The 22,015-nt window shown below is 41.7% G+C and overlaps 1 protein-coding gene across 19 annotated transcripts in view; it reads right to left on the reverse strand.

Annotated features, from left to right (window-relative positions):
• Positions 1-22,015, reverse strand: part of TENM3 (teneurin transmembrane protein 3) — a 1,409,904-nt gene that overhangs the window by 1,056,701 nt on the left and 331,188 nt on the right. For all 19 annotated transcript variants that reach the window (XM_063335478.1, XM_063335480.1, XM_063335491.1 and 16 more), the window contains exon 4: positions 1,161-1,229. The gene's annotated coding sequence lies outside the window, so the exon portion shown is untranslated. The remainder of the gene's footprint in view (positions 1-1,160; positions 1,230-22,015) is intronic.

Genomic DNA, 22,015 nt, shown 5'->3' on the forward strand with positions numbered 1-22,015 from the left:
AGTTGATTTAAGAATACTCAGTATACCTCTTTATTGAAAGATTCAATTTTATTTTTATCTCAATCCATTGTGCCATGACCTGTGGAGGTGGAAGATTCGTATAATTGTTTTTGATAAGTCACAGGTAGAGACGAGCTTAGGAAAAGAGGATGAGACTTAGTATTAAGTTCAAATAAGCAAAAATTGTCTTATTAGTACAGTTTTGTAACGACACCAGTTGTTACAGACCCCTCCAAACACTGCAGGGCTTACATGTGTGATCTTGCCCAGACATTGCCCCAAGCTGTGATGTCCTGAGGCCAGAAACACCCACCACACTCTGCTTCTCCGTGCAAGACTGCCCGTCTCCCTCCAGCCATCCTTCTTCAATGCCTCATGAAAGCTGAAGCCAAACTGGAAGCTAACGAAGGACAGAAGCTTCCCAAATCAACCCCTTGGTGACAAACACAGCAGCTGGCCTCCATTTACTTCTATATTCAGTTGTACACAGGTATGTGTTTAAAATCCATTTACAAAGCATAAAGTCTTAATATGCCCAGTCATTTCACATTGCATTTTTTGCATGGAGACCACTATTAAGAACAGCATCTTCATGAAAGACAATGAAGACTTTTTAAAATAATTGCTGATGACATGCGTCCAGCGTTATTTTTAGCCCTGGCTGCAAAAATCAGATGCAATAACCTGGAACCAGCTTATCACGAACCAGGTGTTGTACCTTCATTTAGTCTTTCGGAACACTGACACTCCTTCTCCTTCTAACGTAACTTTCTTCTTTTCAGGCTTCCTGTTACCCATTAAATCATCATAAAACTTCTTGTAATGCTGCCGTAAATCTTCTGCTTTCATTTCTAATGATTTTAAGGACTTCAAAAAATTGTTTCATAAGCACAATCATGGCATTCGATGGAAGCACTGAGGAATTATAGTCAACTGAAAGGGAGGCCTTTACTCCGATGTGCTCTTCCTTTTTGAGAGCTAACTAAAGATTCTGAACAAGAACCACCGGATCCACTGAGAGAACCCACCTATAGCATTTCAACGCCAGCCACAGCTGCAGTCATAACGGCTTTCCAGAACACTCTTAGAGTAGACATCAAAGACTTATAAGAAACTTCATTAAAAAAAGAGAAAAGAAGCTATAACACAGAAACACTTACCGTTAACTTCCTCGCTGTAGAATCTGTGTTCTCAATGAAAGCATGAAGCTAAGAGTCCGAAGTTATTGCCTGTTAAGAAATCAAAACGACACGAGTATGTTAATTTAATAGAGAATCAACTTTGAATTGCAACAGCTAATAAGAATCTTTTCGTATCAGAAATAAGAAATATACCCACAGGAAGGTCTAGGGGGGTTTGTGTTTTGTTTGGTTTTTTTTTTCCCCCCCATGAATTAAGAATCACAAATGCAGGACAAGTGGAAATTATGTCTTAATAGAGACACTGTCACAGAATGAGCTAAGAAATGCCACACCTTGGGACCGTAGAAAAAAAATTCATAATGTGCACAAATAAAAACAATGAAATGAAAAAGAAGCTCTAAGTCATTCTAGTACCGCAGCAGTAGACACAAGTTATTACAATAAGGACACATTCTCTTATTACTGGCAAGTAAAATTCCAGAATTAGGAGCAGATAATAAAGATATGCATTGGACATAACTCTGCTGACTTTGTAAAACACTGAAACCAAGGTGATGGCATCTCCAATTTATCACTTATTCCCTTAGACTTATCAAAGGTATCAGATCTTAGAAAAAAGCAAATCTGATTACATTGCCGAGATCAGTTTTCATATCTAGATCCAGCGATTAAATAGCGCAGAAATAGGTTCTCTTACGTTGTTATAGTCCAATTTTGACATAAAAGGGGTATTGCTACAGCAGAAAGAAATGAACAGAAAACCAAAACAAACAGCGTTTTGCATCATTTCCTTATCTTACAGGTAATCCGATGTGTATTTTCCCTTCCTTATATAGAAATACCAATTTTAGTAACTGAAATAGCGAGCATGAATTATATTACACATTGACAAGATCAGGTCTTTAAGACGCACGGAAGTAGTTAAGCCCCCAGACAACCGTGTTCTAATACCTAAAGCATCTCCGAATTCTTAATGTGACTCCTTACACGCTACAGTAGTTTGAAAAAACAACGTCCTTGTGACCGCACCTATTGAGATCCTAAAATCATAGGAGCAATACGAATAAAGATAAAAGTCGTCATTCTGGACAAGAGTGATCTTTCAAAGTAAACATGTATTTACACCTATTAAAACATTTTTGTTTCAAGTATTTTTCCATTTTCTGCCCTCCACATGCAAGTTCGATGATTATTTAAGTAGAATTATGTTCTATTTTAAACTCTACCAGCATGTTACATACTTCACATAACACAAAAGGTGAGACTTAATACAGAGGGCAAGACGTGGTTATCCTGCAACAGAAACACCTTATTTGCAGGTTTATCAAGAACATAATTGAGATAAAATTCTGTATGTCATTTAATCCAGTCTCCAGATCAAGATGGGGAAAAAAGTAAATCATACCAGGAGAGCTGTGGATAAAAGCCTGCAACGGAGTTTAGACCAGCAGAACTTTGGGCGAGCGTCAGGATAATTGCACGATAAGAAGCAATAAGTCAAAGTCATAAATTGCTCAGCAGTAAAGCAAGAAAATTAAAACCTGTATTTTCTTTTATGTTCTTGTATTTTCCACTACCAGAAAATTTAAAGATAGCTTCCAAAGTTAAAACCCATTTTGCCCATTTCAAATGCTAGAATGATGAGGAATTAAGTCTTCTACAGCAGAGGAGAAGCAAAGTAATCTCTTATTTTCTTGTACAGGTTGAAAAACACATAATATGTAATACACAGTGTTTTTTCCAATATTACTCAGTTTTATTCATTCAGATCATGGAAGTTCGATAAGTTAAAGATCCCTATTTCCAGGTTCGCCAGGTCATTAAAACAGGAGCTGTTCTGGTACAGGTCGATATCTGAATGCGAGATAAACTGTCTCTCAAAGTTTAAGTGTTTGGTTGTTTTGTTATTTGAGGGGTTTTTTTTAACCTTCCCATTTAAAAGAGTTAACTACTGTTGTGAAGCAAGAACCAAATTCAATTCAACATAGGAATTAACAAAGGATAGCCTTAGTTCTTTACAGTAACGGCATTATCTGTAACAATTCCTTGGTTTCTCTCAAGTCCCACTTCCATTGCTAAGGACACATATGTATTTATACACACAGTTTAATTACTAAGTCTTTACTAACAAATGAGAACAACAAAGCCTAGAAACTGTGTGTGACCCACTGGTAAAATAACGTTTACAGTTTTTAATTAAGTTTGTTATTCTGCTTAAACCTTGGTGCCCAAGTAAAAGCTTTCTGCTCGAACAGGAGCAGCGTGCTCGGCAGAGGTTAGAAAACACGCTTGGAAAGTAAACCCTTTGCAGCATCTGGTAAACATCGGTTTATTGCCTTGAACAGGAATATCAACAAGCTACCTCGAGAAGATGCTTATGCCAGAAGAGGTGCTCGACATTAATCTCAGAACACAACTTCTTCAGAGTCGATACCTTTGAACGCCTCTCCTGCCGAGCCAGTGGCAGGGAACGCTGGAGCTCTGCTTACAGCCCTGCGGCAGGCGTGAGAGCAAAGCAACCAGACGACTTGGGTATTTGCAAGTATCTTTTACTCCACTGATTAAGGAAAACCACTGCTAAAGCTTTCCTTGCTTACCCGTCTCAGTAGAACTCTGGCCCAGCGCGTGTAGTTACTTTGCGTTTTGGACCGCGCTATAGACTTGGACGTTGACAAACAGCTGCCTTATTGTATCAGAAGAAAATAAAAAAAGCTCAAAGCCAATAATTCCGTAAGCTATATACAGTGACAAACAATATACAAATCCAACAGACTTTAAAGCATCTAAACGGTATCCACTTGGGACTGATTCACTGTAAGGTCACGATTATAAGATATATACAGTTAAAGTAGCATTAGAGAATGTGTGCCGTGGTAGCTTACCCCCTCACACTAATAGGAAAAAGTAGACAACCTTAAAAGTAACACTCAAAATTGCACACATGGGCTAGATGACACACCACCCATGAGTAGAAGCTCAATTTATTTTGCCTACCAATGAGAAGGGTAAGAGAAGAAGAATAGCCACGTGAGACATGACGGCTCTCTAATCGCGTTGATACGCTTAAAGGATTAGTGTCTAGAAACAGAAGTTAGATAAAGGTTAAAAACTGTATCCAGCAGAACAGGATTGATAACCACTGGCGTGAGTAATGAAGAGTCTCCATCCATCCGGGGCTTACACCAAGACGAGCTCTTTTCTCAAAGGTAAGCTTCAACTCAGTCCCAGGACTTCGTGCGGGGGTTACTCATGGCTCTCTGTTCCCATGACTGCAGGGGCCCTTTTGTCATTACGCCTCTCACACCTCTGCCACGTAACGACAAGTGTCACCACGTGACAGCTGTATGTGGAGCTGTAAAAAATAACCCCCTAAGCCCCACAACTCTTCACCTGCAGTTCATCAGTTCTACACTACGGGCAGCGCTGAATGAACAAGCGGACGTTTTTGAGATACTTGATCTTAACATTGCTGAGCACAAATTCTTCTCTCACGTGTAGGCGAGTGAAAAAGCCATTTAGCAGCCAGAGGAACAAACTCTAAGCTTAGCTCCAATAAAACGGAGTAAACATGAAGATTTGTACAGAAATTATAGAATCACAGGTAATATGAATTTTCACATTACGTATGCACAATTAAGAAATACATCTGAAATTAAAAATATCTAGATCACTCCTGTAAGCTAAATTTTCTAAGCTCTTGTGTTTAAGAGACAGATGAATCATAAGGCTGTAATTTTTTTTTTTTGTTTTGTTACCCCATAGTAATTGCTATTTCTTCACAGTGTTGACTGTAAACATTACATTTTTCTTTTCCCCTTTAGAAAAAAATATAGAATGGTAAACTCAACGTTTGTTGCTAGGCCAAGGATATCTGATCAAAATCTGTTAAAGTAGAAATGCTCTATTTACTCCATTGTTTGACTTATTTTCCGTAAGTTTTATAGATCTTTCTGTTTAAAGAGAAAAGATAGTCATCAGCACATTTGGTTCCTTAGGTGTTTGTTTTCTTTTTTTTTTTTTTTTTTTTTGTTTTATTAAGGAAGCAGCTGCGGGTGGGTGATTTTCTTTTTGGTCAGGTGATCGGCAAGGTAAAAGCATACCCGAACGATGTCCACACAATTGACACGTGGGCAAGATTTAAGAACCAAGCCAACTACTTAATTTCAGAGCTAGAATTTGTTCTTTGTATACCAAACCACAATCTACGCTGTACACACCTTACAGTGCAACAAATCTGCACGTTTGATCACTATACCTCACTAGCAGCCATAAAACCACAGCGCAAAAAATAAAAATCTAAGTTCACATGCAACTGCACGTGTTTTCTCCAAAAACTGAAAGTAAGTTATCATCAATTATAAAAGCAACACAAAATGCATGAAATGAGAGGCGGAGCTGTAAGGATTCACTCCCAGTTTTACAATCCACACCCTCCCAAATAATTGCTTTTCACAACTACGCCCAATGGAACCCGCACAATGGAAAACTGCGAATATTGAAGGTCTGTCTGCTTTGAAGAAAAGAGTTGGAGACCGGGTATTCCAAAGTAGTTATTAACGACCATATCTAGTTAGTAGTGAGCTGTATTTATTCTTTTTGAATCTTTGTATCGCAAATTGCTCACGTGGGCCTTAACGTGGAATGCAAAGACTTGCAACTTCTCGGCAGAGATGCAGCCCGGAGGGATTTACTGGTGAGCCAAGTTGAGCTGAGAGCGCTGCTCCAACGGAGATGCACACATTTGTAAGAGACTGAAGCAATATTAGTTTATTTTCATTAAATGGCCAGACTATTTCCAGGACAGAAACCAACAGAAAGAGAGAACTTAAACCAAAAGACTGAATCCATCCATGAGGTTTGGGCAGACTGAAGAGGAAAACCGGCTCAACCCCCCGCCTGCCCCTTGCCCAAAAGGAAAGGCAAGACCCCTGGAGATGAGAGAGGAGACTTTCAACAAAACTTCAGCCTGACTGTACCAAAACCATTTCTTGATTTGTACATTTTTATAAGCTTTGTAACCAAAGCCTACTTGGAATCTGACCAAACAGCACTCTCACTTTATCCGAACGTGCCTGGAGTTAAGCTAATCCCACAACAACCACGTGAACAGCAAAACTTCCCTCACCTAGAACATCTATGAACCTGCAGATTGTGGCAGGTGAGCACACTGGGAAGCATCCTGGCTGTCAAGCCCACCTTCCACTGGAGCTCAAACCCAGCAGCACGACAAGGGTCCCCGTTTCAGCTCGGTGTGCTCAGCAGAGGAGAAACAGGAGCGGGAAGACGCGTCTACCAGTAACCATCAAGGGATGACAGGGCTTAAGATGCCAAGGTGCGCCCATCACGTTCTGACAGGCTTGAAACACATTATAAACGTGCTTTAAAAGCAAAGAGTTAACTACAGAATAATCGATCCCTTTCCTCACGTCCGCTGCTGGCAGGAGCTCGCAGCAGGCGGCTCGCCACGCTGCTGGTCAAAAGGCATCAAGTTATTTAACACGGATCCAATCTTGAACTTGTGGATATAAAAACATACACACAAAAATCATGCAGAATAAGCACACGGACATTCATATCAATTCAAAGTTTCAAAGGTTTGTTAAATCACTGAATAAAAGCTTAAGAGATACTTAATACTTTTGGGAGATCCCTTTCATGACAACTGTATGAACACGCTTAAGAACAGAGGCAGAAAAAAAAAAATAATACTGCTCTGAGGAACAATTTAAGGAGGAACTAAATCTAAAAAGCAGTAATAAAAGCACACAAGAGTCAGCAAAAGAGTTCTGTAGAAGTCAGTTTTTATATGATGAATCATAAAGAGATTAAACTTCTTTATTATGCGTAGGCCATTTATCACATTCATATGAGCAAAGGTATGTCCCTACGTGACAGGACACTAAAAGGGAAACGTCACTCTATTTCTGACTCAATACAGGCCCCCATTTGTGCTTCAGTCATATTTTACACCTATTCATTTAATACCGTGTTCAGGCAAAGTTATTTCATTCACAAAAGCTCAAACACAGGGAGGGTGAGCAGCTGAACTGACTGGGGAAAAAAATTCTTGTATACTTTTGAAAATACACACACTGGTAAAGGGAAGCAACTAAGTATAAACAGACAAAGCCAAGAAAATATTACAGATAAATATAACTTTTGAAGCCAAATACCATCTAGAAAAGGCCTTGGAACCGCAAGCATGTCCTCAGTACAACACAGAATATTGCAGAGAAACGTGTCTCCTGGAGGTTACGGACTCCAAAGTTACACATCAGCCCAGAAATCTCCGTACAGCTCTGCACCTGACCTAACAAATCCGACACTTCAGGGCAAGGCGTATCTTACTGCGCACCCAGCCCGGCAGCAAGGCAGATGCACTGCCGTCACGCGGCGTGATCGTGCTGCGCTGCCCAGAATCACGCAGATGCAGGAACTCAGGCCACACTGAATGCCGTCAACACATCCTTACCCTCTGCTGGGCTTGCTTTTTTGGTTTTTGGAACCTCCTAGTACAATAGCATCTCTAACCCACCCGTACCAATAAATATACTATCGCCGCAGCACACTGGTCCCCCCGCTATCCCTCATCTGCTGTCTATTCATCTGCTACTGACAATACCTACGGTCAGGACCAAGCTGATCATTTATTTTTCCCAGGTTTTCTCATTTCCACCTGTATCCCTTTCCCAAAGGGGGCGGGGGGAGGGAAGCCCTCAGGGGACAGTAAGACTTCAAGGACTGTAAATGGAAAGAACCGATTCATTCCTAAAATAAGCAGCCATTAAAGCGCAATAGATGTGTTAAAAAGTCTCCACCACTACTTAAAAAAAAAAAAAGCTTTAAAGTAGTGATGATTAAATAAATAATACTTCTGAAAAAAAGTTTCTACTGTATAGGTCAGAGATCTAGCGCGTGTCATTTAAAACAGGGTTACAAGAAGCAGTGCTATGGTTAGCGATAATTAGCAGGAAATGGGAGTGAGAAGAAGAAGAAAGTTCATCTTTTAAAAGCATCAAGAAAAAAAAAAAAGAGTATATAAAGAAATTTCTCTTTCACTTCTCATGCATCTGACATTTCCAAAAGTGTCCCCATGCCTTTGGAAAGTTGATTTAAAAAAAAAAAAAATTTTAAAAGAGTCTGAAACAAGCTTTCTTATAAAGAAGGACTAATTGGTGTGACGCAGCTTTCTATGGTTGCCAGTTGTTTTCAATAACTCCCAATACCACAGACATAACAGTGAATTGATATTTACTCTCATTTTGTCAATCAAGTTTCCTTTAAAAAAAAAAACCCAAACCATTTGCTGTTAGCTTTCTAATTCACACTCTCTCAGGTGTTTCCCATATTTCAACCCCCCTCCCAGCAGACAGATAGCTGTTGGCCAAGTGGCTTTCACCAGGCTGAGGCATCAGCTGCTTCTGCAGTTTCCATATGGACACCTGCAGCTGGGAATCGCGCCCACCAAAAATGCCATTTCAGGTTGAAAACGCTAGTTTCTTGCAAGCTTTTACACAGATGTCTTCACTTAGGCTTGGCTATGCTGTGAACCAGCCTATCTTTATCTTTAACATTTCATACATAAGTGAGTCACAGGAGAAAACATGGTTTGGTAATTTGTTTTAGAGAGTCCAACTGGTTTGCTAGTAGTTAGAGGAAAGACCTTTAGAAAGGAACTGGCAAAGTATTTAGTTCTTTTTTCTTCTTACCTTGACAAACTCTCCTTGAGAGATAAGTAATGAGAACAGAACGAGATAAGAGAACAAGATGAGATGTGGGAAAACAGGGCTAGAAAGAAAGTGACAAAGCGGGAACAGAAAAGAGAGCTGGAAGCAAAAATGAACGGCGATAAGGAAACACGTTTTCAAGGAGGAAAACATGGAAAAAAAATATGAAAATTAAAAAAAATATAGAGGAAAGAAAGAGTTAAGGAACAGGACAGAAAACCAACTAGATTAGACTTCAGCTGGAAAAAACAAGTGTAAGAGGGCACGGTGTAATGCAGGGCAAGACTAAAAGAAGGCACGGTAGGAGCAGGACGGGGAGCAGCAAGGCTCCTCACGCCTCATCTACTCTTTAAGGCTCAGAGCTCGTCACTACACCAGGAGACGGGAACCATTCCGCAGAGCTGCCTGGCCTAGGAAAGGCTCCCGTAACATCACTCGTTCCCAGCTAGGCTTGTTAACTTAAGGATACTGCACGGAGCAGCTCAGCACAAGCTGCAGAAACACGGCCTTTAACCTTCAGCTCCTGCCATGGGCCCAGCAGCACGTCTGCCTCTTGTTACAGCTACCTGCCTGTTCCTGAGACATTGGTTAGCTTGCCAGAGCGGGCTCGCAAACAGTTACTAGACTAGGGCAGAAAGCAGGACAAGTCACAGCACCTCACCTTGGTCCCCACGCTGCCGTCCCTTCTTTGCCGTGCCCGACACGGCAGTGCAAATCTGTCGCCTGCGTCACGCCGAGCACAGCTCAGACACTGGTAAGTCTGCTCCTGTCCTGAGCCATTTGTTCGCGGTGCGCTTCCCTTGCCAGCACACTCTTGTGAGCCTTCTGTCAAGATCTCCTACAGTTTCGATAAGCAACGTCTTCCCCTCTGGCAGCGCTAGCGGGGGACACGGGGTAAAACAAGGATGCGAACCTTCTTCTAGGATTCTCCAGGATCTGTACGCTAAGTTTTACAAAACAAAAGATGGGACCGCTTACCTCCCTCCAGTTAACTCGTCATACCGTCAGCTCCTGTTTTCACACAGGGTGTGAGACGGGTTTTAAGCAAGCAGGTTTACCACCCTGGCCCAGACCCACCTTGTTCCAGAATCAGCCAGGCTCTCTGGTCTCCTGCCACACACGTCCATCTCACGCGCCCTCCCGCTGCTGCCATGCCATCTTCTGCTCCACCACAGCGCACACAGCCCTGCTGCTTTTTGCAGACTTCACAGAAGGAGCGTCTAGGCTCACTGAGGTTTCTCTCTCAAGTCACAAATACCTACTCTTACAGTTTTGGTTTTTTTTCCATTAGCAGACTGTAGCACCACCTACATCTTTCTTTCAATCCTTTTCCCAAGTTTCTCCCGTTTTAATTCTCTGCGCCTTCAGCTTCTTCTCCATTTTGCAGCCACCACTGCAAATCAATGAAGATCTCTAACTACGTTATCCATTTCCCTACAGAAGGCTAGTATTTTGCTCCACTGGCTTTCAGAAGATAGCGGATCTCATTTAAAAAAAAAAAAACAAACAAATACTCTCCAAAGTAACTCAACAAACTCATTCCTCCAGCTAACAACGACAACAAACCCCAGGAATGACGTGCTTTCCTCAGAGCAAGCCCTTAGTGTTCTCCTGAGGAAGTGGTCTTCATCATCAGGTGGGCTCCATCAGCCTTAATAGATATCACCTGCTTGCTCTGCCCCTCTCATTTCTTTGTCTTGCCTTCGCTCCCCTTCCCCTCCTCCAGACTTCCCAGCTTGCCCAGTAAGGCAGCCCCCCTGCCCGGCCCAGCCTCCCCTCTGCTGAAAGGCCACACCACCCGCTCAGGTGCCGCGAGTCTGAGACAGACCAGAAAAGCCACCCCACGCATAAATTACAGGAAGACGCTGTGCTGGGTTTGCTTTGCGAGGCCTCGGAATAGAAAATACGTTGTTACCTTTACAATAAGTATTTAGACATCGTGAGCCTGCAGAGCCAGCTGCAGGAATTGCTTCTGCAGTCACCGGGCTCTTATTAGTGTTTGTCACTCTGATGTACCACTGACTGTAAATCAGCAACAATGCTCCAGATCATCCTTTTTGCCCAAACTCCCACGTTTTTCTCCTTTTTTTTCCCTTCTCACATCTCTTTCTTCTTACATCCTTTAGTTAATTTTTAAATTCTCTTTTCATCGTGCTTTTTCTAGGTTTTGTCTGTATGCATTTGTCCTGGCTTGAGCACCACAGGACTAATTTCTCCTCTAATGCTTGGGAAAACTGCACTTTTAGAAGACTCCAGTGTCTGAATTGGTGAAAATATTTACTTTATAGGCAGCTCTGGGATGCGGGTTTTGAGGTCTCAGTGTGTTCGAGCCTTGCCAGGCGCGGGGATGAGGAGGAGCGAGACCGGGCACTTGACCCAAGCTGCCAACAGGGTTATTTCATACCACGAACAGCACATTCAATATAAACTAGAAAGTCTGCTGAAGAGTTCTCTCTCTCTCCCTTGCTGGCTGCCATCCTGAGCACTCCTCGCCCCGGTGCCGGAGCCCTGAGCCCTTCCCGTCCTCCCACAGCCGCAGCGCTCGCAGTGTCCCACATTGGCTGTCCCTGCGGGGAGTGCACAGCTTCTGCTGATGGAATGGGCTGGGTATAGTCTTTCTGTATTTTATATTGGTTCTTTAGTACTATTAATGTTAATTATCTCGTCTTATTCTATTAAATCTGTTTGTATTTCAACCCTCAGGCATCCTTGTCTTTTCCCAGTTCCCCTTCCCAGGTGGGGAAGGGTCATCGGGTGAGAGAATAATTGTCTAAATGACCAGAAATTGTTGCGCGGGTTCCTCAAACCATAACAGTGTTACTTAATCTAAACCTATTCATAAAATAAAAAGCAAACCAAAAATACGGTATATTCAAACCATCACTCTACTCAGGATTCTTTTAGTTTTAGCAACCCTTTTTTCACCTGGGTATTTGGCACCTGGCACACTGTCAAGCTCTTAGTATCTTGTTATATAGCCGACTGGAGCCCTGCTCCTCACTGGAGTGCAATAGCCGCAGAATTATAATAATAAATAGTTATGTGCTATCTCTTTTCTGCAGTTATTTAACACAATTATTACCAGAGCAATACCATTACACGTCTATCTCCAGATGCTTTTCTGAGAACATGGAAACAATAATGTGAAGCGCGGCTTACCATTAAACAAAGCGAAAATATATTGTTGGGAAAGAATTACAGTAATGACAGAGAAAGGTGCAGCGTAGCTCATCACGTATATTAAAAAGATAATTTATTTCACTTTAGATGTAGGAAAGTTGCGGTTTCAGACAAGAATGGAATTACTGACGAGGGAATTAGGAGAACCCCGATGGATAGGCAACACTAAGGAGGTGTGTTCAGTAGCCTGGAAAGCTGCTTATGATGTAAGGTTTGAGTTGTTTTACATTATCCATGCATCCAAACTCCCTCAAAGAAGAATACATATTTGTTCACGTAAAGATGCTATATACTCTTGTAAATTAAAGGAACTGACTGACTCCTGTTCATGTTTTCCCAAAACAAAATTCAACTTTGGAAACAATTCAAACCTATGAAATTTTAACTACTTGTTGTGATTTTTATGAAAAAAAAAAAAAAAAAAGAAAATGTCACATATACAACTGTGTCCAACTTCCCTTTTCCTGAAGTACTCGGAGAAAGTGCATTCCTACTTTTTCCTCTCTCAGAGCTCCAAAGTAAAATGAAAACTATTTTTCTACAAATTGGTCGGGTTCCGAATTTATTCAGGCTTTAATCTTGATGAAAAGAACCATAATTGCAAATGCCAGTATGATACAAAAAAATCAGTTCAAATGGTTTTACATTCTGTAAAGTAGTTGTCTTACTGATCAAACAGCTCGGCCTACTCGCGGGAAGCTTTTTGTCTTTGTAGGTACTAGGATAGCAAGGATACACGTTCATAAAATATATGCCAAAAATATTTAAGCTGAACAGGAAAAAAAAAACGAGGAAAAGACAGTTCTACGCATCTGTAGATAGACGATGGTTACACACGTACCTGCTACCGCTTCTGCTTTTCCCTCAGGTTTCGTATCTGCACCCTGGCGCTGCCACGCTGCTAGAGAGAGGTTTGAATTGCTTATCACATAATCTATGTTTATTCCTTTGATCACGTCCAGCTCTGCTTAGTTGACTACATTACGCATTTCCTAGGAAATGAACCTTACCTCACTTTATAATATTCCGTTACCATCAGAAAATTCAACTTAGGTTGCTCTTCCAAGCACATTTAATGAAAAAAAATCATAGAATCACAGAATCATAGAATGTGTTGGGTTGGAAGGGACCTCTAAAGGCCATCTAGTCCAACCCCCTGCAGTCAGCAGGGACATCTGCAACTAGATCAGGTTGCTCAGAGCCTCATCCAGCCTGGCCTTGAATGTCTCCAGGGATGGGGCCTACCACCCCCTCTCTGGGCAACCTGGGCCAGTGTCTCACCACCCTCAGTGCAAAGAACTTCTTCCTAAGGTCTAATCTAAACCTGCCCTGCTCTAGTTTAAACCATTGCCCCTCGTCCTATCGCTACATGCCCTTGCAAACAGCCCCTCCCCAGCTTTCCTGTAGGCCGCCTTCCGTATCTGTTTATGCTTTCTGAAGTAGCTTATATGAACGCTTCTTAATATAAGTTCCAGTGAATGTTCACTTTATATTCTATAAGATGCAATATTTCTTCTTACATGGTCTGACCGCCAGTAGTGATGATGGATCAGGTCTATAGCGTTTATCTTTTTGCAGATCTGTAGTGTTTTCTAGGATTTTTCTCATTTCTCTATACTAGTCCCCAAAAAAACCCTATTTCAAAACCTCTGTGGTTGTACAAATTGTGTGAATTTACCTTTGAAAATTAAATGGTTCAAAGGCGTTTACGTTCAATGAATACAGGATATTGAAGATTATTTTTTAAAGCTAGAGATAAGATTAGCGATTGCAACTATACTAACATAATTTCCTACATCTATCACAAAAATCTCCCTTTACAGGGAATGTCAGTGGCAATGAACAGAAGTTTACAGACTGAATAAGCATTACCGCTAAGCTGTTAATACACATTCAGAGAGGTGCTATTCTTAATATTTTCTGAAATCAGAAAGAGTTTTAAAAATAGCTTAATTGTCTCCGCAGCCATTAATACCCACTAAGCAATCATATTCTGATCAGAAATGAAATAACACTAGTTGAGGGCTTTGTTTCTAGAGCAAAATGAAGAATCAATTCCAGGGACTTTGGCGCTATTATATGGAAAAACTCTGCATTCTTATCAACTTCTCTTCCACATGACAAAAATAATGATTTTGCTTTTTAAAACCAGTATGTAGTTTCTATATTAGAGATAGACTGAAAAGAGAGAAAATGGAAAAAAAATATACTTGGGTAAGCAAGTGAACAGTTCATAAAGTGATCATTGTAATGAGAAATCTCAAAACACAGCGCCCAGTCTTAGCACATAAAAATATGCCAAAGTTGTCAGTTCTAACAGCTGAACTTTAGGAAAGTACTTTGCAATTTTTGCTCATTTAACATGATTTGAAATTATATTGTATGCTTTTAGGCTGTTTGGGAGGTAATTAGTGAAGTAAGTAATACAAAGGTCATTTTCTTAAATGCTGTATTTGCATTTATTTAAAACGTAAATAATTATTTTTTAAATTCTGCATATTAAAACTGCCTTTGACAAAGTTCTATAAGCTTTTCTGCAAAATATGTCTTTTTTTTTCAAACTCAGAAGAGTATTTTTTATATTAAACTAAGAACTCCTTTTGCTCTCTCTATTTTTCCCCTCATATTTGTCCTTCTATAATTCCTACCGAAATACTAGCAAATCTCGGGAGAAAACAATGGATGAATATTGCCGCTGTCTTTTACTAGAAAAAAACTATCTGGTTTATTAATTTTGAAAAGTATGACTTGATGTAAGAAATTATTTAAACACTACATAATATAATCGCTATGGTTTGGTGTAAATTGTTTGGAGAAATGCCGTCTGGGCGTTCCCTTGCATGAATTCCTCCTCTAAGCCAGATGGCACTATTTTACTTCACACCCAAAACCTTTCGAATTAAGGGGCTTTGTTCAAGGCACTCCATTTATCGAACTCGGAAGGCACGAAAAGCTAGATCAAATGCATTCCACTTCTTCAGTTTTAAGTGGCTTAATTATTAACTTGAAAGGAACTTTAATGTTCAAAGACCCTGCAAGTTTGTGAGGAGCCTTTCTAGTGAACGTCAGCTTCTTGAAAAGGGAGGCCAGGTCCGGAGAGCCGTTCAATTTACGTATCTAATCCTGGACTGAGACACAACACGTCAACTAACCGCTGCCACATCAGCAGGTTAGTGGGTACCTCACCATTAGGATTGTCAAAGAAGAGAAAGGATTCTGGGAAGTTAAAAAAAAAAAAAAATTGTTCCGTTTGTCATCATGTGGACCAAAATGGCCACGCTCAGAAGCACGAATGTATAGCAAGGTGTAGCAGCAGCGGATTAACCGGGTGAAAGGCAGGTTAAGAGGCTGCTCTCTCCTGTGTTCTACCCGAAACGTGTGGACTGGTGGTTTAAGTCATCCTCTGTGACCTTCGCACTGAAACAGCCTGTGTGCGCTCCTTGTCAGGTATAACCCCAAAGGTGTCCTTACCACTCGTCATACCTGGGAACGGGCGTTTAATCTCAGGGCTCGTGTACGGCTACGCCGCTTCAGGAGACTTCGTCTGGGAATCCTTATCAAGGATTAGGGAATCTAACATATGGACACCGTGCAAGCGTGGCCGCTGATACAGGATTAAAACCATACCAAAAAGGATTGTGTTTGTGCTCACTGCACTCCTTCTTTAGGAGTATACCAAAATATTCTGCTGAGTTTCCAGGAAACTCTTCAAAATTTCCAAATCTTCCAAATTAACCACTGTAAGAGCAGTCAACATAAATTCTTTCCTCTTAAATGTGAGAGATGTAACTAAGACAGCTACCAACAGGACAGCTGCTGGAGCAGGAGCTTTGAGCAACCTGAGCTAATGGAAGATGATCTATAAAAGGTCCGTTCCAACCCAAACCATTCTATGATTCTACGATAGCGAAAAATAGCAATTCTCCTGACATCCTGAGTGGGAAAATTGAGGATATATACCTCCCATATCCTACCATTGCATTTGTTAAAAAAATACTAGTGTACTAAACCAAAATTACTATCCCTCATTGCCCAAATTGTATGGAAGGTGTCCTTAAAAAACCAAGACAGTCAGGATGAGTCCCTCTGCTTGGCAATAAGTCTAGCGTCCTCTTAAGTCTGCTTCCTCAATTAAGATTTCCTCCTACGTAGCGCAGCTTAGGGTCATTGACATTGAAAAGCAAACCCACATCAGTCATCTTGTACGCTGTTTTACTCCTTCTCAGTGCATGACAAAGCAATGGAAAAGGCAACAGGTCTGCTGAAATGACTCAGCAGAGAAAACAGAAAATTAATTTTGATTTAGTACAAATAAACAAAATCTTTTACTATCCGTAAGCGCTTATCCATACCCATCAAAGCTCAGTTAACATCTTATATTTGTTCCCAAAAGAGTAATACATTCCAGCCGTCTCTTAGTGCTTCTTCAGAACATTCCCGTGCTGACAGGAGGATCCAAAGCCTTGCTCAGGACTCCCTGGTAGATACCGGCTGTGCCTACACCGGTCGACGCATTTGCCCCAGCAGAGGGGTACAGCTTGGCCCATGCCCATGTTGCTGAAGGTTCGCTCTCTAAAGCAGCCCGCTGTGCCCACACACCCCAGCGCCTGACCAAGCTGCGGTGGTGGTGGCGGCCCTGGGTGCACCCTGTGGTGCGCTATGGACCTAAGACGTGACAATTACATCCTTTTCCGTTGGCTTTTTCAGTTCGGTATGCCTGAAGAGCGTAAAGGCAGCACTGCACTCTGCTTCAGTGCTACTCCTGTACCATAAGCCACAGGGCTGAACAGGACGGTGGGCTCCGTGGTGGCGTCCCTGCCATAGATGCCATTGAACCTATCCCACAAGGGGTAAGTCAGACGTGCTACTGCCTGAATCCTCTCTCTTGCGTGGATTTAGATGTTTGAGAAAGTACTGTTCCTAGGCATATCCACTTTAGCGTGAGGAACGTTTTCTGTAACCAGGCAAACTGTGACCAGGGTTCAGGCCTCTTATGGGCTACAGGTTACAATTTGCTGTGTACAAACACAAAAACTCACGAATCCTGCTCTTTATCCTGCTTGGTTTTGTTGGAGTTGTTTTTATTTTTCTGAAAGTACCTTTCTTTTCATCTGAAATACAGAAGCAACTAAGGGAAACTCCTATCTGAGGCATGTGAGTTACCGTCTACAGATGCAGTGAAAATATTCCCGTTTGTTTCTATTCTTATTCAGCCTTTTCCTTTCATGTTGGTGGTAGATGTTTCTGCCAAAGCTAGCTCACTTAGAGCATCTCAGTTCAAACAGATCCATCACTCTAAAGGATGATTTATAAAATCTATTAGCAAAATAAAACCAAAGAGAAAAGAAAAGACCACAATTACCATCACAAGAGAAATCACGGGAGAAACTGGTATTTAGCTAACTTCTACATTTCTACTATATTACATTTTCTAAAGAGAGGATGTAGATAGTCGCCTCTGGATTCTGAGGACAAACTTTGCTCTGTGCCAATGATCTCTTTGGGAAAAAAACCAAATAAATCACATTTTTCATAGAATCATAGAATCATTTAGGTTGGAAAAGACCCTTGGGATCATCAAGTCCAACCATCATCTCCACTCTACAAAGTTCTCCCTTACACCATATCCCTTAACACCACATCTAAACGAGTCTTAAACACATCCAGGGATGGGGACTCCACCACCTCCCTGGGCAGCCTATTCCAGTGTCTGACCACTCTTTCTGGGAAGAATTTTTTCCTAATGTCCAGCCTAAACCTACCCTGTTGCAGCTTGAACCCATTCCCTCTTGTTCTATCACTAATTACCTGTGAGAAGAGACCAGCACCAACCTCTCTACAATGGCCTTTCAAGTAGTTGTAGAGAGTGATGAGGTCTCCCCTCAGCCTCCTCTTCCTCAAACTAAACAGTCCCAGCTCCTTCCATCGCTCCTCATCAGATTTATTCTCCAGGCCCTTCACCAGCTTCATTGCCCTCCTCTGCACTCGCTCCAGCGCCTTGAGATCTCTCTCGTACTGAGGTGCCCGGAACTGGACACAATACTCCAGGTGTGGCCTCACCAGTGCTGAGTACAGGGGGACAATCACCTCCCTCCTTCTGCTGGTCACACTATTTCTCATACAAGCCAGGATGCCATTGGCCCTCTTGGCCACCTGGGCACACTGCTGGCTCATGTCCAGCCGCTTGTCAATTAGAACCCCCAGGTCCTTTTCTGCCAGGCAGCTCTCCAGCCACACTGCCCCAAGCCTGCAGCGATGCATGGGGTTGTTGTGGCCCAAGTGCAGGACCCGGCACTTGGCCTTGTTGAAGCTCGTACCGTTAGCAGGTAGCCCTAGGAAGGGCTCAGAACGCAAATATATTTTCATTTTCTTTATTATTTAAGAATAACTGGTGGGAAATTGCAGACTTGACTTGTAGATCCACAAATTTACCAAGATATTTATTTCTGATCCTCTGACTACCTGAAGAAATTAAGATAATTCTTTCCCTTTTCAAAAGCAATGTACAAAGACGGGTGCATGTATCTACACATTCATTTAGAAACACATATACATAACACACACACACCTTTGAACGTTTCTATTTCCTTAAATTTCCGAGGACTTTGGGACACACAGAAATGAAAAGCCACCTTTTCATCTTATAATTATGTCTGTGACCTCACAAGTTGTGCTTCTCTCTTTCTTATACCACATGAAAGGAAATAGGAAATGTACACAAAGGCAGAAGGGAAAAAGATAACAAAAGAGAATAAGGAGAAGCAGAAAAATAAACCAGCAAGGATGGTAAGGAAGAGAACGAATCTAGGAAGAAAAGAGAAGAATAAACAGAAATAAAAGCAGAGATACATAAGATAGGAAATGAAGTGACGTAAAAGTCAAGTAAGAATCAACTAGAAAAAATGAGAACGGATTAAATAATACAAAGTATGAGACTATAATAGAAACCCAAAAAACAGGAGTGGGAATTAGCCTAAAAGAAATTTGTAGAACCAAAAATGAAGAGCGAGTATCTCTGTATTTTTGAAGTAAGATTAGAAGAAGTAAAATCAGGACAACTTGACTGCAGCTGATCTTGGACATAATTGCCAGAAATCTTTCGGTGCTTCCATCCCTAACATTCAGTTATTCTCCTTTGATAGTTTTCCACAAATTGAACAGATGATACAGTATTTCAAATGCCAATAAAGTACTATATGGCCAGAAATAAGCTACCTTAACTAGTGCAGGAAATGCTGAAGCAATTACGATAATAACTCATCATTAAAATTATTCTTCTTTTCTAAAGTGGTCATAGCTGCAAACAGCTTATGATTACCCGAAAGTAGCCAGTCTTCAAAAGAAAGGGCAAAAGTATTTTTGTTTAAGAAGTCAATTGAATGCTCATTGTGCCTTTTACCGTCACCCTTTTCCTCGCTCAGAAGGGTTATTTCCTCCTTTGTCACCTCATTTATATTCCACGATATAAGGTTCATTGATTACAATCAGGAGAAAAACTTACAATGAAGTGAATTATAAGTTTTATTCACAAAGGCCTCTAGACTTGCAGTAAAAGTTGCAGATAATATCCCTAGGGCTTCTGAGATACAGCATGGCAGAAAATTGCTTCATATTGCTTAATTTGGAAACATTAACATAATGGAAGACAATCAATAGGCTCTAATAATTACAGCAAAACCGCACAATTCCCACAAGTAAACATGTGCTTTATGTGGTATACAAATTGCTATCCTGTAAAATGCGTAATTACATTCTCTGTAAAGCTATTCATCAGAAAACACAACTATCTCGTTATGCTCTTGAGGGTATTTCCAAACTTCACTCCGTGATGCCGGCAGTATCAGCTCAAACAAGGTCTAAGAGCAAACAGCAGCAAGCGGGAGCCGCGGCAGGTCCCTCTTCGGGTACCTCCGAACAATAAACAATCATCACCGGAACAGAATTCCTAAACTCCCTTCTCTCTCTAACTAAGGGAAAGAGAAAAAAAAAAAATACCATTTTAGAGGCAATGCTTGGGCTTTACAAGGGGAGGAATTCCCTAATTCCCTCCGCACCCGCGCTGATGGATGGCTGGCGGAGGCGTCTCCCCAGTGAAGGGAAGACGGTTCCTCCTGCCATTAAAAACCAGTGAAAGATCTAGAAATACCTTCTGGGAACACACTTACAGCAGTAAAAAAAAATCCAGCTTTTTTTTCTCCATGTAAAACCTTTGCTTCTCCCATATTTTTCCCACAGGCACTGAGGACACTCTTAGTGGTTTTATGTACTATGAACTTTTACTTTATTATAAAAATACCGCTGGAGCGGGCTAGCGACAATAAAAAGACTTACTCACTGCAATACCCCTAATTTTGATGAATTGCAGTTCATCAAAAGTTACAATGCAGCTAAAAATAGAGCCCTACGTTTTATCCTTAATATGTGAACTGAATGCAGAAGCACCTCTGCACTGGAACGTACAAGCCTGACTAGACCCAGGGCGTATTAAGGGAACAGATATAGGAAAATAATTAGGATTTTGGCTTACCACAGAAGTGGTTTTTTTCCAGGCTGGGATGAAAACCCTGTAAATGCCGGAGCCTACTCACAGGTGAAGTATTTTTGCGTAACCAAGACCCATGTATCAAAGCTGGCGGCTTTCTCCCAGCATATAATGTCGCTGCTAATAGTGCTGGTCTGTGATTTAGTCGGTCAGTCGCCTTATTGGCAGAAGTCCTGTGTGGTCTATGCTCTGCCAGCTATAATTAGTTTTACAGATGCTAAATAGTCCTTTAAAAGTCTTTAAAGTATAGGCAAGTTAAAGTACAAACAAATATGTATGACCCCAGATTTAGGAGAACAAAACTGAGGTTGAAAATGGCAACAATTCCCCAATATTACAACTGATCACACAGATTTGCTTTGATCGCTTTCCTGCTGCATTTTGCTACAGCTTACGATTATCTGACCTGCTCACAACTTTGTTCAGGATTCCCCCGTCTGCACCACCCTAAGCGCTGTCTCGACCTCAGCTGGCACGTACGCACGGGGCTACCTGAATCCCAGCACCTTCCTAACCTTTAAGTTCTCAGCTGTGCAATTGTAAAATCACATCAAAATAAATAACGTGCTCATTACTGAAAAGAAAAATAAGGCATTTCCCTAGAAATGTAACCTTTTGACTATACTTAACCTTTACCGATTATAAAGATGGGAACCTTTATATTTGCATCCCTGCCAGCTGCTATTTAAACTAAGATATTAACTTAAAAATGCCAAAAAAAAAATTTTTTTTTTTTTTAACATGAACCAATGACTAATGGCAGAGGAAACACAATTACACCAGAAATTATTAAACTAGGATGGATCCTGGATCTTCAGTTCTCCTCCTCCTCTCCCCTTTACTCTCTGGGCTGACACTGTAGTGCTGTTAGGTCTTGCCAAGCCCATGTCATTCTAGACATGTAGCACAGGAAAGTTATCCTGCTGAAGCTGGTATCACAGAAACACACCCAGGAGGCAATAATTTCATAGCATCGTAAAATAGTTTGACCTGGAAGGAACCTTAAAGACCATCTAGTTCCACCCCCCTGCCCTGGGCAGGGACACCTCCCACCAGCCCAGGTTGCTCCAAGCCCCGGCCAACCTGGCCTTGAACCCCTCCAGGGATGGGGCAGCCACAGCTTCTCTGGGCACCCTGGGCCAGGGGCTCACCACCCTCACAGCCAAGAATTTCTTTCTGAGATCTCATCTAAATCTCCCCTCTTTCAGTTTAAAACCCTTCCCCCTTGTCCCACGGCTCCCCTCCCTGATCCGGAGTCCCTCCCCAGCTTTTCTGGAGCCCCTTTAGGGACTGGAAGGGGCTCTAAGGTCTCCCCGGAGCCTTCTCTTCTCCAGGCTGAACCCCCCCAGCTCTCTCAGCCTGTCCTCACAGCAGAGGGGCTCCAGCCCTCCCAGCATCTCCGGGGCCTCCTCTGGCCCCGCTCC

This window comes from Chroicocephalus ridibundus, chromosome 5, assembly GCF_963924245.1.
Source record: "Chroicocephalus ridibundus chromosome 5, bChrRid1.1, whole genome shotgun sequence".
Taxonomy (NCBI): Eukaryota; Metazoa; Chordata; class Aves; order Charadriiformes; family Laridae; genus Chroicocephalus; species Chroicocephalus ridibundus.